Source organism: Nyctereutes procyonoides, unplaced genomic scaffold, assembly GCF_905146905.1.
Source record: "Nyctereutes procyonoides isolate TBG_1078 unplaced genomic scaffold, NYPRO_anot_genome, whole genome shotgun sequence".
NCBI classification, from domain to species: Eukaryota; Metazoa; Chordata; class Mammalia; order Carnivora; family Canidae; genus Nyctereutes; species Nyctereutes procyonoides.
This window is the reverse complement of record NW_026575139.1, coordinates 24808841-24822246: the sequence shown is the minus strand read 5'-3', so window position 1 is coordinate 24822246 and position 13406 is coordinate 24808841.

Here is a 13406-nt window from a genome sequence, read left to right as displayed (position 1 = left end):
AGCGATTGGCTAGGAAGAATTTCTCAGTCTTGACTTTGACTTGAACCTTGAAGGCTGAAGGAGATTTCACCACGTAGGGGAGGGCAATATGCTAAGGACAGGCACTGCATATGCAAAGACAGGGATGTAAGATGAAGTCTGGGCTATTGGGGGAATTTCAAGTAGCTCGTGTGGCTGGGGTTTAGATAGGAACAGAGGTTATAGAAGGGGAGATAAGGTGGGAGGGGTAGGCTGGGAACAATTCAGGGGTGGTGGGTGGGGGTAGGGAGCCTCATTCTAGTCTGTTCCTTTTTTCAGAAAGATGAACCTGTTCTCCACATCCAAGCCATCACCCTGGAGGGCATGGACTGAACTGATATCCTCTGGTTAATAGCAGGAGGTCATTTGTGTGGGGAGGAAGCAACGTACTCATAATCTCTGTCAACATTCCATCCCAAACCACCCCAAGTAAACACAGATTGACATAAAGCCCATGAGCCTGCCATGCTTAAAAACAATCCTCCAGCCTTGCTTCCAATCAGTCTATTCTCCCTCATGCCTCCACTTTTATAGAAATTGTGGAGCTGCCAATTCAGCAGGTTCAGCCCCCCAGGCTCCTACTGCTGTGACCCACCAACCCTTCCCAACCCTTTCCCCAAGTACTCCTCTGAATTCCCCACTCTCTCTGGACCCAGATCTTCCTGGAGATTCAGCCTCCCTAGTCAGTCTCCTGCCTCCCAGTCTCATTCTTGCTGGGCCTCAGATTCCTCTCCAATCCCATAATTTCATGTTGTTGAAGTTATGGCATGCCTAAGTATCTTAATATACATCTTCAATACTCACCCTGCATCCTCTGGCTTGGCTTTGCCCCATAGATAGATAAGCCATATGTGCCTGACGTCAAACAGAGAGCTAGGGAGGGCCTGGTGCATTTCAGCCACCATTCATTAATCATCCCTTTGTCAGGCATCAGGGTTGCCAAGAAGAATAAGGTTTAGCCTCTATCCTCAAGGAGCATCAGCGTGGTAAGAAAGGCAGCACCACCCATCACGGTAAGTGCTATGATTGAGGTGAGTTCAGGGTGTAATGTGAATATAAGGACAGAGCCCTCCTGGCTGGGAGCATGGGACAACTGGTCAGGGAAGATCCTACCTACGATGCTGTCTGAGCAGGGTCTGGAAGGCAGGCCAGGTTTTGGCCTGGAGAAGGAGGAAAGGATGGTGAGGAATAGGCACAGCAGTGAATACCAGAGCCAAGTTTGCAAAAATTAAACCACACCAGAGTCTATCCCATTTCCTTTTTCGACAGAGTTACTGATCAGAAATTTTTGCCAGAGTTCTGAATGGTAGTCAGATGAAAATCACACGATATTCAATGTGGATAGCCTGGGGAAATGTGGAGCTTACAGTAATGAGGTTGGATGTGTGTGTAGATGTTTAAGCCATTGTTCCCCATGTTGAGGAATAGGTGAAGATTGTTGAGATCTACGGTAGCACATGAGCCAGGGCTGGCACCCTCACAAGATTTCTCACAATATGGATGAAGTCAGAGAAAGTATTTTAATCAAATTTTCACATGACATAGGATTAGAGGAATAAATGATAAAAACTGGATGAGAGAGGCAAGATATAAACTGATCTAGATAAATTGAGATTTAATAGAGATAAGTGAAAAAGCCTTGCATCTTGATCCAAAATAAGTAATAATTAAAGGATGAGGGATACTTGCTTTGATAGCAGTTTGTGTGAAATGACTTTATTTGGGCAGAGTGTTGTGGGGAGGTACAGAGACTGTTGAAAAGAGAGATCCTGGTTAACTACTGGTTTGAAATAAACCAACAATGCAAACTTCTAAAAGGTCTAGTGCCGTCTTGGACAGTATCCAGGGCTTACAACAGAAAGGGTAACAGTGTACTCCAAGCTATGCAGATTGTTTAATACTGCTGCCATGTTTTAGATGGCTTGTTACAAGTCGTCTAGGAGAAGGTAACTTCCACAGAGATAAATGCAACCCAGGAAGAGTACTTAAGATGCTGGAGAAAAGTCTGGCAATGTTCAACTGTTTTCAAGATTATTGGGTAAGAGCAGTTGTTCTGTATTTGCATTAGTCATAGCAGATTAACTGCAGTAACAAACAACCTCAAAACAGTAAGTGAATTTTTGTTCATGTCAAGCAGGACTCAAATTCACAAGGTCACACAGGGCACTAGGATGGGGCTCCATTATAGAGATTCTTCCTCCTTCTCATTCAGCCAATAGATAGAGGGAGAGGGAAAAAAATGTGGAGGATTGCACAGGGTTTTTAAGGGCAATGTCTGGAAGAGGCAAGCACCATGCTGTCTGCATTCCATTGACCAGAACCCAGTCACATGATCCCACCTGACAACAAAGGAGGCTGGAAAATGTAATCTAACTGTGTGTCCAGGAGAAAAAGGCTATGGTTGTGGGCTTTAGAGTTGTGGACTTGGAAGAGACTGCCCTAGAAGTGACAAGAGTTCAGAGTTTAATGTATCCACACGAAGACTTGCACATAAATGATGTAGACTTAGCAGCATTATTCATAAAAACCAAAGGTTAGCTAAAGACAGAATGCCTATCAACTGGTGAAACCGGGTCTATCTATACTACCAAATACTACTCATCAGTAACAAGAAGTGGGCTACTGACACATGCTACTACATGGATGGACCTCAACAACATTATGGTCAGTGAAAGAAGTCATTCATAGCATCATATGTGATATGCTTCCATCTATATGAAATATCCAAAAAGGACAAAGCTATAGAGACAAAGAAATCCCAGGGACACAGATGGGAGAAGAGGGAAGGAAATTAACAGTAAGTGGGCACAAGAGATCTTATTGAGGTGATAAAAATGTTCCAAAACTGAGTGATGGTGGTAATTGTACAACTTGGTAAATTGACTAAAAAATAATTTAATCTGACATTTGAAAATGGTGAAATATATATATATATATATATATATATATATATATTTTTTTTTAAGAGTTCTGGGTTTAGTGCTTTGATGTTGAAGGAAGGAAAGTAATCCTGCAAAGGAAATAAGAATATCCACAGTGGAAAAAGGAAGTGGTACAGAATCCAAGGAAAGAGAAGATTTAAAAAAGGAATGCATGGCAACTCTAATCAGAGTGACTGAAATGTCACGTAAAATGGAAAGTCAATAGTATTGTCTCTGCCACAGCAGAGCTCGCAATGTTCTTCCAGGTCCAGGATCGGGTACAAGAAAACACAGATTTCTACTGGCAGTAGATGCAACATTTAGAGTTGTCCAACAGCAGTACAGATCCCATCGCGGAGTAATGAGTGTCTGGATCAGCATCTCAGACAGGATTTCTGTGTGGGAGGAAGGCCTCTAAAGACTGCCTGAGTCTGTGAAGGGCCCAGGGTTTTTCAAAGATTTGATTACCTCCCTTTGACCAAGGCCTCCTCTCCACCTTTGGCTTTGGGGTCCTCACCTCAGACACTGAGAGTTGTCTTTTGGGAAAGCAGAGTGGCTCTGCTTCATGAAACCCTATGGGTCCTATAGCTACAGAGGGCTCCTTAGAGCCATGAGCTAGCTCAAGGGTCAATAGTCTGTACAACAGCAGGTTTCACCAATGTCAATGCAGAGAATTGAGTAATCCTGGGAGGGGAAAATAGGGCTGAAGAGCCAGAGAGATGACACAAGAGGATTAGTACTCATTTTTACATTGCACTTGTCCATCATCCCCCCAGAGTGAAGACATGGGAGGGAGAGAATATAAGATGAAGTTCATGGTAGCCATGTGGAGGATTCCTGAGACACGAAGAAGAGGAGGAGATGAAACACAGATGTAAATGCACATCTTCTGATGGGCAAAAGGGAGCTGGCAACCCACCACCATGTGAGTGTGTTTGAGAAGAATTTAATGCAGCTTTCTGTGTTGGAGCTTTGTTTGCTTGTTGGATGCCCTATCTTTGTCACTTGCCAGAAATGGCCACCATGGTGTAGATATAAAAACCAACATCTAGAAGTTGGAAGACTCTTTTTTTCAAGGACTTGGAAAGCTGCCTGAAGCTTCTGGATGGCCTGAGTTGCCATGGTCATGACTGAAGCTGTTGGCATTGCTCCAGCACCAACTCTGATTCCATGGCAAAGGGAAGGGAATCCTTCTTAGCTCCTAAGTGGACCTGACAAGCTAAGGTGCTGCTTCCTTACCAAAATAGACACCCAAGAGTCGATTCATTCATCTGGAAAACACTTGTTGGGTGTCTTCAGTGTGTCAAACCCCCTCAGAGAGCTTGGAGTCTGTTCATTCTGAAGTACAAGGAGGACTGCCCCCACAGTTCTGGGGAATATGCTGACCCTGGTGGGTTGAACAGAGCTGGAGAAAGGGGAGCTAAGTGCATGCTTCTGAGCCTGCCTCATGGAATCAAACCCAGAAGTTTTTCTTGTCTCTAGACAAGAACCACAGCTGGAGAAGTCAGGAGGAGGGAGGGGACAGCACCAGAAGCACAGGTCAGCTGGGACTGGTGTCTTTCAAACTCTGTAACCACAGCTCATGGGGAGAAGGACATCTTACAACATGATTCACCACACATGGGCATACGTTTATTGCTGCAGCAACTTACCCTTGCTACGTGCAATGGGTTGTCCTTTTTTTTTTTTTTTTTTTTTTCCTTTTGGAATGCTTGTGTGACTCATTACGTTGATCTTGGTAAAGGTAAGGGAATGACAGAGGTGTTTAAAGGCTGGTTAGGGGATCCGTGGGTGGCGCAGCGGTTTGGCGCCTGCCTTTGGCCCAGGGTGCGATCCTGGAGGCCCGGGATCGAATCCCACGTCTGGCTCCCAGTGCATGGAGCCTGCTTCTCCCTCTGCCTGTGTCTCTGCCTCTCTCTCTCTCTCTGTGTGACTATCATAAATAAATAAAAATTAAAAAAAAAAAAAGATCTTTAAAAAAAAATTTAAAAAAATAAATAAAGGCTGGTTAAATTCTTGTCACTCTGGAATGGTTTTTTTTTTTTTTTCCCAGAAGATGGGGGAAGGGCTACATGGCTTGAGGTGGTCTCTTCCAGCCCTGAGCTGTCATGACCTCTCAGATCGCCCCAACAAAACCCGTCTGTGGCCTTTCATGCTGGCTCGGTGTTAGCTAGGAAGGTTGAGCTAGATCTGTAGGATCCCTGAGCAGAAAGGCCTCCCTGTTTCCAGACCCTGGAAAGAGAGCCAAGCCTGGATAAGTCAGAAAGAGAGGACCCTCGGGGGTGGGCGAGGCGGGGAGGGCTGCACGCTTCAGGCCAAGCGCTCTAAGACTGGGTGAAAAACACAGGGCATTGTGGCGGGAGCATGGGAAGGGGCCCCTAGCAGGCCGTGGGCTCAGTGTTGGGCGGGAGACCGGGCTGGCTCCTGTTGTACCTGCACTAATGAGCTGGAAGCAGGCAGAAACAACCCAGCATGTGAAGGCCAGCAAAGGGAAGGCCCTCCCCATGCCAGCTGGACAGGAGAGGACCGAGCGGGGTGGGAACAAAGCCCGTCCCCTCTCCACACCCTGAATTCTCAAGCTGGAGGCTGGGGCCTCCAGAAGAAGGGACTTGGGAGGTCAGGGCAAATCAGCTGAGGCCGGAATGAGGCCTCCTGGGGGAAAGGGGATTAGAAAGATGCCAAGGGTTGGTGGCACAGGGGGAGAGAGAGCCGAGGAGCGACAGAGGCACCCTGCCAACCCTGTGGAGGGTAAAGACCCCAGGGGGGTCCCCAGCTGTAGCCACAGACCCCGAGGAGAGAAACTGAACAGAGGCAAAGTCTGCATGGTCGACTTGCTTAATAAGGCAGGCAGAATGGGTAGCCGCCCAACCCTGTCAGGGAGGCAGAAACGGCCACCAGTATTCGCAGACTGTAAACACCAAGAGGGACGGGGCTTGTCTGGGTCTGCGGGGACCTGGCTAGGCCTGGCAGGGGAGGGGCAGAGCCGAGACAGACGCCTGAGCCTGGCATTCTCTGCAGTGAACTGTCCAGGGGCCCTGGAAGAAGAGTAACTCTGGGAGCTCCACAGCCAGTCCACAAAGCCCCACTCGAGCCAGGAGCTGGACACAGCCCCAGACAGGTCTCTCCTACTGGGGTCCAGGATCCAGGAACTCAATCCTGGCAGTTCCGTTCGGACCCGAGGCATGGTGCTAGATGGGGGAGCCAATTCTGCCTCCCAGGATCAGGTGGGGCCAGGGCAGTTGGATAAATATTTATGGAGCATCCACATTCACCTTTCCTATGATCTCTCCCAGCAGCCTCCATGGGGACCCTCACCCCTACTCCATTTCTGGTGTGCAAAAGTTCTTCCAGAAGCAGAAGCCTATGTGCTCCCTTGGTCGGCCCTAGCTGCACTGAACTCCGGCTGTGACCAGGGACAAGTCACCTGTCGTCTTGGGGCCCCAGTCTGTCCACCTGCAACATGAGGAGACTAAGCATGCTCTTGATGCAATGGTTTTCGTTCGTAGGGCCCTCAGCCTGTGGTTGCCATGGGAATAGCCCAAGTCACAGGTGGATCAGCAGACAGGTCACTCACTAGTCTGTGACTAAGGAGGGCTTTGTTAATTTGTTTGCCAGGCTATCCCTTGTCTCACTCATGTCTAACAGCATCTCTTTTTCTTTAGGGAATTGTCCTACTTTCTAGATCATTCTCACAGGACACCAATTGCAATACCTGCCAGGGGGCACATGACCCAAACTGGCCAATCAGATTTTCTGTGATGATTTGACCCTGAAGCAGAGACATTTATTTAGAACTGGATCATCCAATGGCAGCTTCCAAAAAAGACATACTCCAAGGAGTTCCTGGGACTGAGCCCTGTCGCTGCCTAGACACTTTCTTGATACCTACCTGTTTACTTCTATTATTTTTTTTAAAGATTTTATTGATTTATTCATGAGAGACACAGAGACAGAGGCAGGCTGACTGCAGGGAGTCTAATGTGGGACTCGATCCCAGGACCCCGGGATTAAGACCTGAGCCGAAAGCAGACACTCAGCTACACTGAGCCACCCAGGTGTCCCCCTACCTGTTTAATTCTTAATTCTATTTTGCTTGCTCCTAAAATCTTTTTTTTTAATGTACAAATTAGAGTTTTTGTTTTGCTTGCAACCAAAGTACTCTATACACAAAGCAAGAGAGAGACTAGGTGGATTAGATGCCAGGCCCCTGCTCTCTGCAGGCCTCCCTCCTTTGTGGCCTTGGGGTAATTGGTTCAGCTCTTCGGTAGCACTTGGTTCACATAGGAAACACGGTAGGGTAGAGTGTGTTTGCTCAACAAGACTTCAAACATCAGCAACCAACGACGTTTGTATTCCAGATACAAATAGTTCAGGGTCTTGCACCTTGCAGATGCTCAGTTTCATTGAATCAAGAGCTAACAGCTCAAAGCTGGTAATCCCCTTGAGGACAAAACTTAACAAGTATTGGGAGATAATATGTGGAGAGCAGATATAATCAGCTGCTGAATAGACCACAGCTGGGACGAGGCAATTCCCAGTGCATGCAGGGGATGAGTGCTGGAGAGAAGTGGTCAGGGCTCATTTCAGGGTTTTGGAGAAGGCCCACTCTGTCCCCCCAGATATCTCTTCCGTCTCTTCATGAATACTTCTCATTCCTGAAACAAGAGGCAAAGGCACTCAGTTAACACTTAGTTATAGGGCTGGAAACGCATCTACCCCTCCAAAGTGTAAATGATGGGTGTAGACCCTTCCCAGAGAGCAGACGTGGATAGGAGAATAAGGGTTGGGAGCATAAAAGTTTTCAGGGTGTGGAAAGTGAAAATGAGGGAGTGCCTGGTGGCTTAGTGGTTGGGCATCTGTCTTTGGCTCAGGTCATGATCCTGGGGTCCTGGGATCCAGACCCAATTCGGGTCTAGATCCCTGCAGAGCAGGGAGCCTGCTTCTTCCTCTTCCCCCTACTCATGCTCTCTCTTGCTCTCTCTCTCTCTCTCTCAAATAAATAAATAGAATGTTAAAAAAAAAGGAAAGAAAGAAAGTAAAAACAAGTCTGCAGGTGGAATGAGAGGACGAGGAAGGGCGGGAAAGAATGGCCATTGCAAGTGTATGAGATACACATCAGCTTTGACTGCAAGTTCTGGAAGCTGACTCGGGCAAACTTTAGTGGAGAGAAAGAAAGTACCCTGCACCTTTTCCATAAAGGAGGGGGAAGGAAATTGGAGAAGGTGTTTAAAAACCAGGCCTGGGAAGCCAGGGGCCAGGGCAACTGGGAGTCTGGGTCACAGGAACCCCTAGGTGGGCTGGCTTGGATGATTCCAAGCCAACTGTTTCCCATGGTCAGTAGTGACTCCACCCCGGATTGAAATTCCCCAGAAGAGAGTGTGACCTGGGGTCCTGCGCTCACCCTCTGGGGGTGGAGAGGTGAGGTGGGAGAGTCTCCATGGTGGACAGCTCCCCCCAGGAGGGAATGCCTGGGATTGGTGCAGCGGGGTCCTCCAAAGGAAAACTGAGTTTCCTTTATCTGAGAAAGGGAAGGGATTGGTGGGCATATGCACACAACAGATGTTCACTACACATGGCATGTCAATTTAGAGTGGAGGGAGATGAGGGGGTTGGGATATGGGAATTGCCAGGACTCTCCAGAATCTGCCATAGGAGCCAAGGCTCTTGCTTCAGCCCTGAATTCCGTCTCCCTCTCCTCCTATAAAAGCAAGCTCAGGGGAAGAACACTGTTTCTGTTCTTGACAGCTCAATAGAATTGCCTCCTTAGCTTCCAGTCACGCTCAGCTCCTGCTAGAGTAATTACCACCCACCTGTTCTCCATGCAAGAATTCACAGCCAGTGGACACACATCTGGCCTGCAAAAGACATGCTTGGAAGCTTCCCAGGCTGCTTGGAACAGGTTGGGGACGGCACAGGGTCAGCCACCGATTCAAAGGCAAGGAAACAGCTGGCCTGAGAGCTGTGGTCACTGGGTCCTGAGGTGCTATACACCCCTCCCCACCAGGCAGCTTCATGGACATGGGACAGGTGTGTCCCAGGACAAGCAAAACCCCTGGGATTCAGTACTGCGCCTTGCCATCTTCCTCCATCATAAGGCTGTCCTCCCCACCCCACCCACTTCTCCAGTGGCAAAGGAGGAACTGTTACCCCGCCTTTCTTAGGATTCCTTTATTTTTCTTTTCATTCCTATCCATACTTCTCCCTGCTGAGCACCCCAGAAGTTAGGAGAGGTCCAGGTAAGGTTTCAATGGGAGGGCCAGAAATATTTTGGTGGGGAAAGTAACTGCATCTAAGTTTTACAGATGTGAGTACAGAACTGAACAGGGCCTGAGGAGGCCGCTAAGCCAATGATTTTCAAACTTTTAAAAAAAATTCGCAAAATCTTTGTGCAGTTTTCCAGCATTCAACAAATATTTGTTGGATACCTACTGTATGCCAGAAGCAATGTGGGAGGACACAGCGGTGGCAGTATGGACCTGATTCCTGCCCCAGCGAGCTCCCAGTCTAGCAGGGGAGGCAGACATGGAATAAATAATGAGGTAAATTGACTGATAATGAGTCACAAGTGAAGTAGAGCTGTAAAGGAGTTGCATGCAGCTAGGTGGCCTAATATAGACTTGGGGGGTCAGTGCTGGGGAAAACACCCCCAAAGAAGTGACACGTGAGCTGAGATGTGGTGGGTACACAGGAAATAAGCAAAGAGGTGGGGAAAAGAGGGGTCCAGGCAGGAGATATCATGAGAAAAATCCCCGAGGTAGGAAGTTCTGTTAGAGGGAATTGCTGAAGGTCACTATGGTGAAGCCAGGCATGCTGGGTAGTAGGGCAAGAAGGTGAAGGGATGCAGGGACCAGAATGCCAGGGCCTCATGGGCAGGTCAAGGACAAAAGCAGGAAACTAGGGGAGCTGCTGTAGTAGCTGCGAAGGGGCCTACCTCTTACTCCTTGCCAAACACACACACACACACACACACACACACACACACACACACACACACACACCTCCTTGCCTTGAAGCCCCTGAGACTTCTCGGAGGAACCACAGGGTTCATCAGAATGCAGCTTGGAAACTACTAATCCAGGCCATTTTCAGATGAGAAGAGTAAGATTTGGCAGTCACCCACCCCCACTGCCCTGTCAACTCTGGGCACCTCACCCAGCCTCCCTGGGGAGTGGCTGGCCGGATATGATCTGGGGACAAACTCTGAAAACACTGCACAACTTAATGTCGCAAGAAGGAGGGGGCAGTCTCCAGGGCCAACCCAGCGTTTGGCATGGGGAATGGGCCCCAACGATGGGATTTTGCCCCTTGCCTGCCCGGGGGCCCTGTTTTTCCCCCTACGCCGCCGTGAGGGTCCCTGACACCCAGGGCCCTTCCCCATCACTCGCCTGAGAGGCACAGGAAGGCGGCCTGCCAGGATTGCGGATCCTACTTGAGCTCTGGCCTCAACATTCCTTTCCACCCTGGGGGTCAAGGTCAAGTGTGGGGTATTTTCCCAAGCCCTGGGGAATGGAGGCGCCTCCTGACATCTCCAGCAACTGCCCCCAGCTAAAAGGGCAGCTACCAAGAAGACAGTCTAGGGAGGAGAGTCATCAGCCTGTTCTCAAAGCAGAGCTGCAAGGGGCAGGGGGCCAGAAGGGGGTGGGGCTGAAATATATCACCAACTTTAGCCCGGGAAAGCAGAAGTAGAAGCTGGTGATCTGAAAGGGGGGTGCATGGCAGGAGTCTGAGCTGAGGCTGGGATTTTCCTGCCTCCATGCAGCTGGTCCTTATCTAAGTAAACCCCAGGCTCTGGCCTCTCTGGAGACCTTCACTGGCCTGTCTGCAGCTCCTGGGCAAAAGCCTAGAGACAGCAGCTGGACCAAGACCACCCAGCCTCTGCCCCTGCCCCTGCCAGCAAAGGCCAGGCAGGACAGGCATTACAGGGGGGACAAAGGCCAATAAGGTCCGGCTGGTGGAAATGTTCTTAAGAAGAAGGAGGAGGCAGAGGCGGTCCCCTCTGAACCTGATTGGGAGTAGCTCTGGAGAAAAAAAGTCTCTTGGGGTCCAGAAGGTGGTTTCATCAGCCAGGGCTGGCCTGAGGCTAAGTTGTGTCACAACAGCCTCCTTCCTTCCCCGTTCTCCCTCTGCCCTTCCTCCGGGCACACTGCTCTGTGAGCATGGAGCACCTGCTGTCCTGCTCTCCTCCCCCCAGAGGAAGGCAAGTGTAGGAGGACAAGGGAACAGGTGGCAATAGGCCTGAATTCAAGTCCTGGCTGCTTTCCATTGTAACTGTGTGATCTTCAGCAAAGATTGCAGCTTCTCTGAGACTCCCCTTCCCCTTCTGTAAAAATGAGAGGAATAAAACCTACAGCAGGACTGTAGAAATGATGAAAGGAGAAAATGAAGGTAAAGATGTTCGTTCGCTCTTGGTTGGGCATGGATCCTCCCAACATGACAGGGAGAAGGGAGGTGGGGAAATAGGGAAGTACGGGGTGGGGGGGGGAGCATTTGAATTTTTAGATTGGGGTACTTGATAAGTTGGGGAGCTTCCAAAAGTTTCATACTTCATTTCCAAGCCAGAGGCTGGTCTGGCTCGTGGGTGGGTATTCTCTATTATAAAGAAAACGGCAAGAGGGAAGTCAGGTCTCACAATACACGCCAGCCAAGGGCCTGGGCAGACAGTGTCTCCTCCAGAGGAAGGGCTGGTGTTCTCTGCTCCATTGCCCTCTGGCAGCCACGTCGCTCCTGTTTTCCTCATTAAGGCTGGCTGTAACCTGGTCCCCTTCACACTGCTGATACAAGGTCCAGAAAAATCCAGAGTTCCCAGACAGGCAGCATCAGCTACTTTCAACATCACCTTCTGGGGGGATCAACAAGGTAGGGCCAAACTTAAGGCAGTTGGCAGCGATTCAGGACAGAGAGGTCTGACTCTTGGGACTGGAAACCAGGACCCAGAGACCTCACCATGTGCCCAGCAAGGCTAAGCATCATGGGCACCATGAACTATAAAAAGCTAATACTTGGGGATCCCTGGGTGGCGCAGCGGTTTAGCACCTGCCTTTGGCCCAGGGCGCGATCCTGGAGATCCGGGATCGAATCCCATGTCGGGCTCCCGGTGCATGGAGCCTGCTTCTCCCTCTGCCTGTGTCTCTGCCTCTCTCTCTCACTGTGTGCCTATCATAAAAAAATAAAAAATAAAAAAAAAAAGCTAATACTTGTTGAGTACACACTCTTGGCTTGGTACTCAGCACTAAAGTATATTCCCTCATTTAATCCCTGTAACTACCCTTGAAATTGATCACTATTATTTCTGTTGCAGAGATAGAGAAACTAAGGCACAGAGTAATTAAGTACATCAACATGGGGGCTTATATTCATTGGGGAGGCAAGACTATAGATTCCTACCATCATGTGAGAAGGGAAAAAAAAATATGAACTGCTCCCCATCATCTTAGGTAGCCTACTTCTCAAGTTCCATTGGCCGTCTACCTCAGTTTCGCTTTATTTCCAGCAGCCACTATGGTGGCTGGACTCAAAGGGTAGCCGTCACTCCTTGCCTAGGGATAGTCATGCTTATTTCCCCAAAGTTTAGCTAAGGCATGGTCAGAATTTTTCAAAAGGAGCTTATCTAGAAAACTTAGAAGAAAATAGAACAAAATGAAAATATAAAAAGCCAAGAATCTGGGAAGAGATGAATTTATAAGGCAGTTTTCATGTCCTAAGATAAGGAAAGTAATCATAGCTATCAGTTGTGCCAAATGTCAGATACTATACTATGCTCTTGATATATGTTATTTTGTTTAATTGTCAAGGGCACCAACTGAGACAAGTATTATTATCCTCATTTCACAAATAAGGAAGCAGATGCTCAGAGCGGTAAAGCAATTATCCAGATCACACAGTTTGTAAGGAATGGAGCAAGGGGTCACATCAACCTTTGCTCTTAACCACCTAAATAAAAGAGATGGGCGGGATGGGCACAACCCTCCCTGCTGCTGACCTGAGCCACCCAGATCCTAAACTGATAAGCTTCAACTTGGCCCCACTGCTCCACCTGATAAATTTTCAGCTATTGCTCAGGAAAGCATCAGAACGCTTTTCCTCCTGGACAAAGTGGGAAAGAGCTTGGCAAATCCATACCTTCCAGTTCTATCTTCCATTTAGGCAAACCTAAACAAACCAATAAATCACAATCCTTGTATTTTTATTTGTCCTTCATTTCAAATTACCCACATGCCATGATATAATTTCCACGATATTTCATTGGTTAATCATCGGGCTGACGCTTTCTGAAGCCGAGAGCTAATGTGTGTGAAGCCTTTAAGCCAGTGCCAGGCACATAGCCTGTACTCGGGATGTTGTTGTTGCAATTACCATCATTGAGAGACCTCTTCTGTGACCACGTCAGCAAGTTAGCCCTGACTCCCTTGGTAGAAAATAATATGAAGTTGATTACTAATTGCATAGTTGACACCAACAGGTATTGAT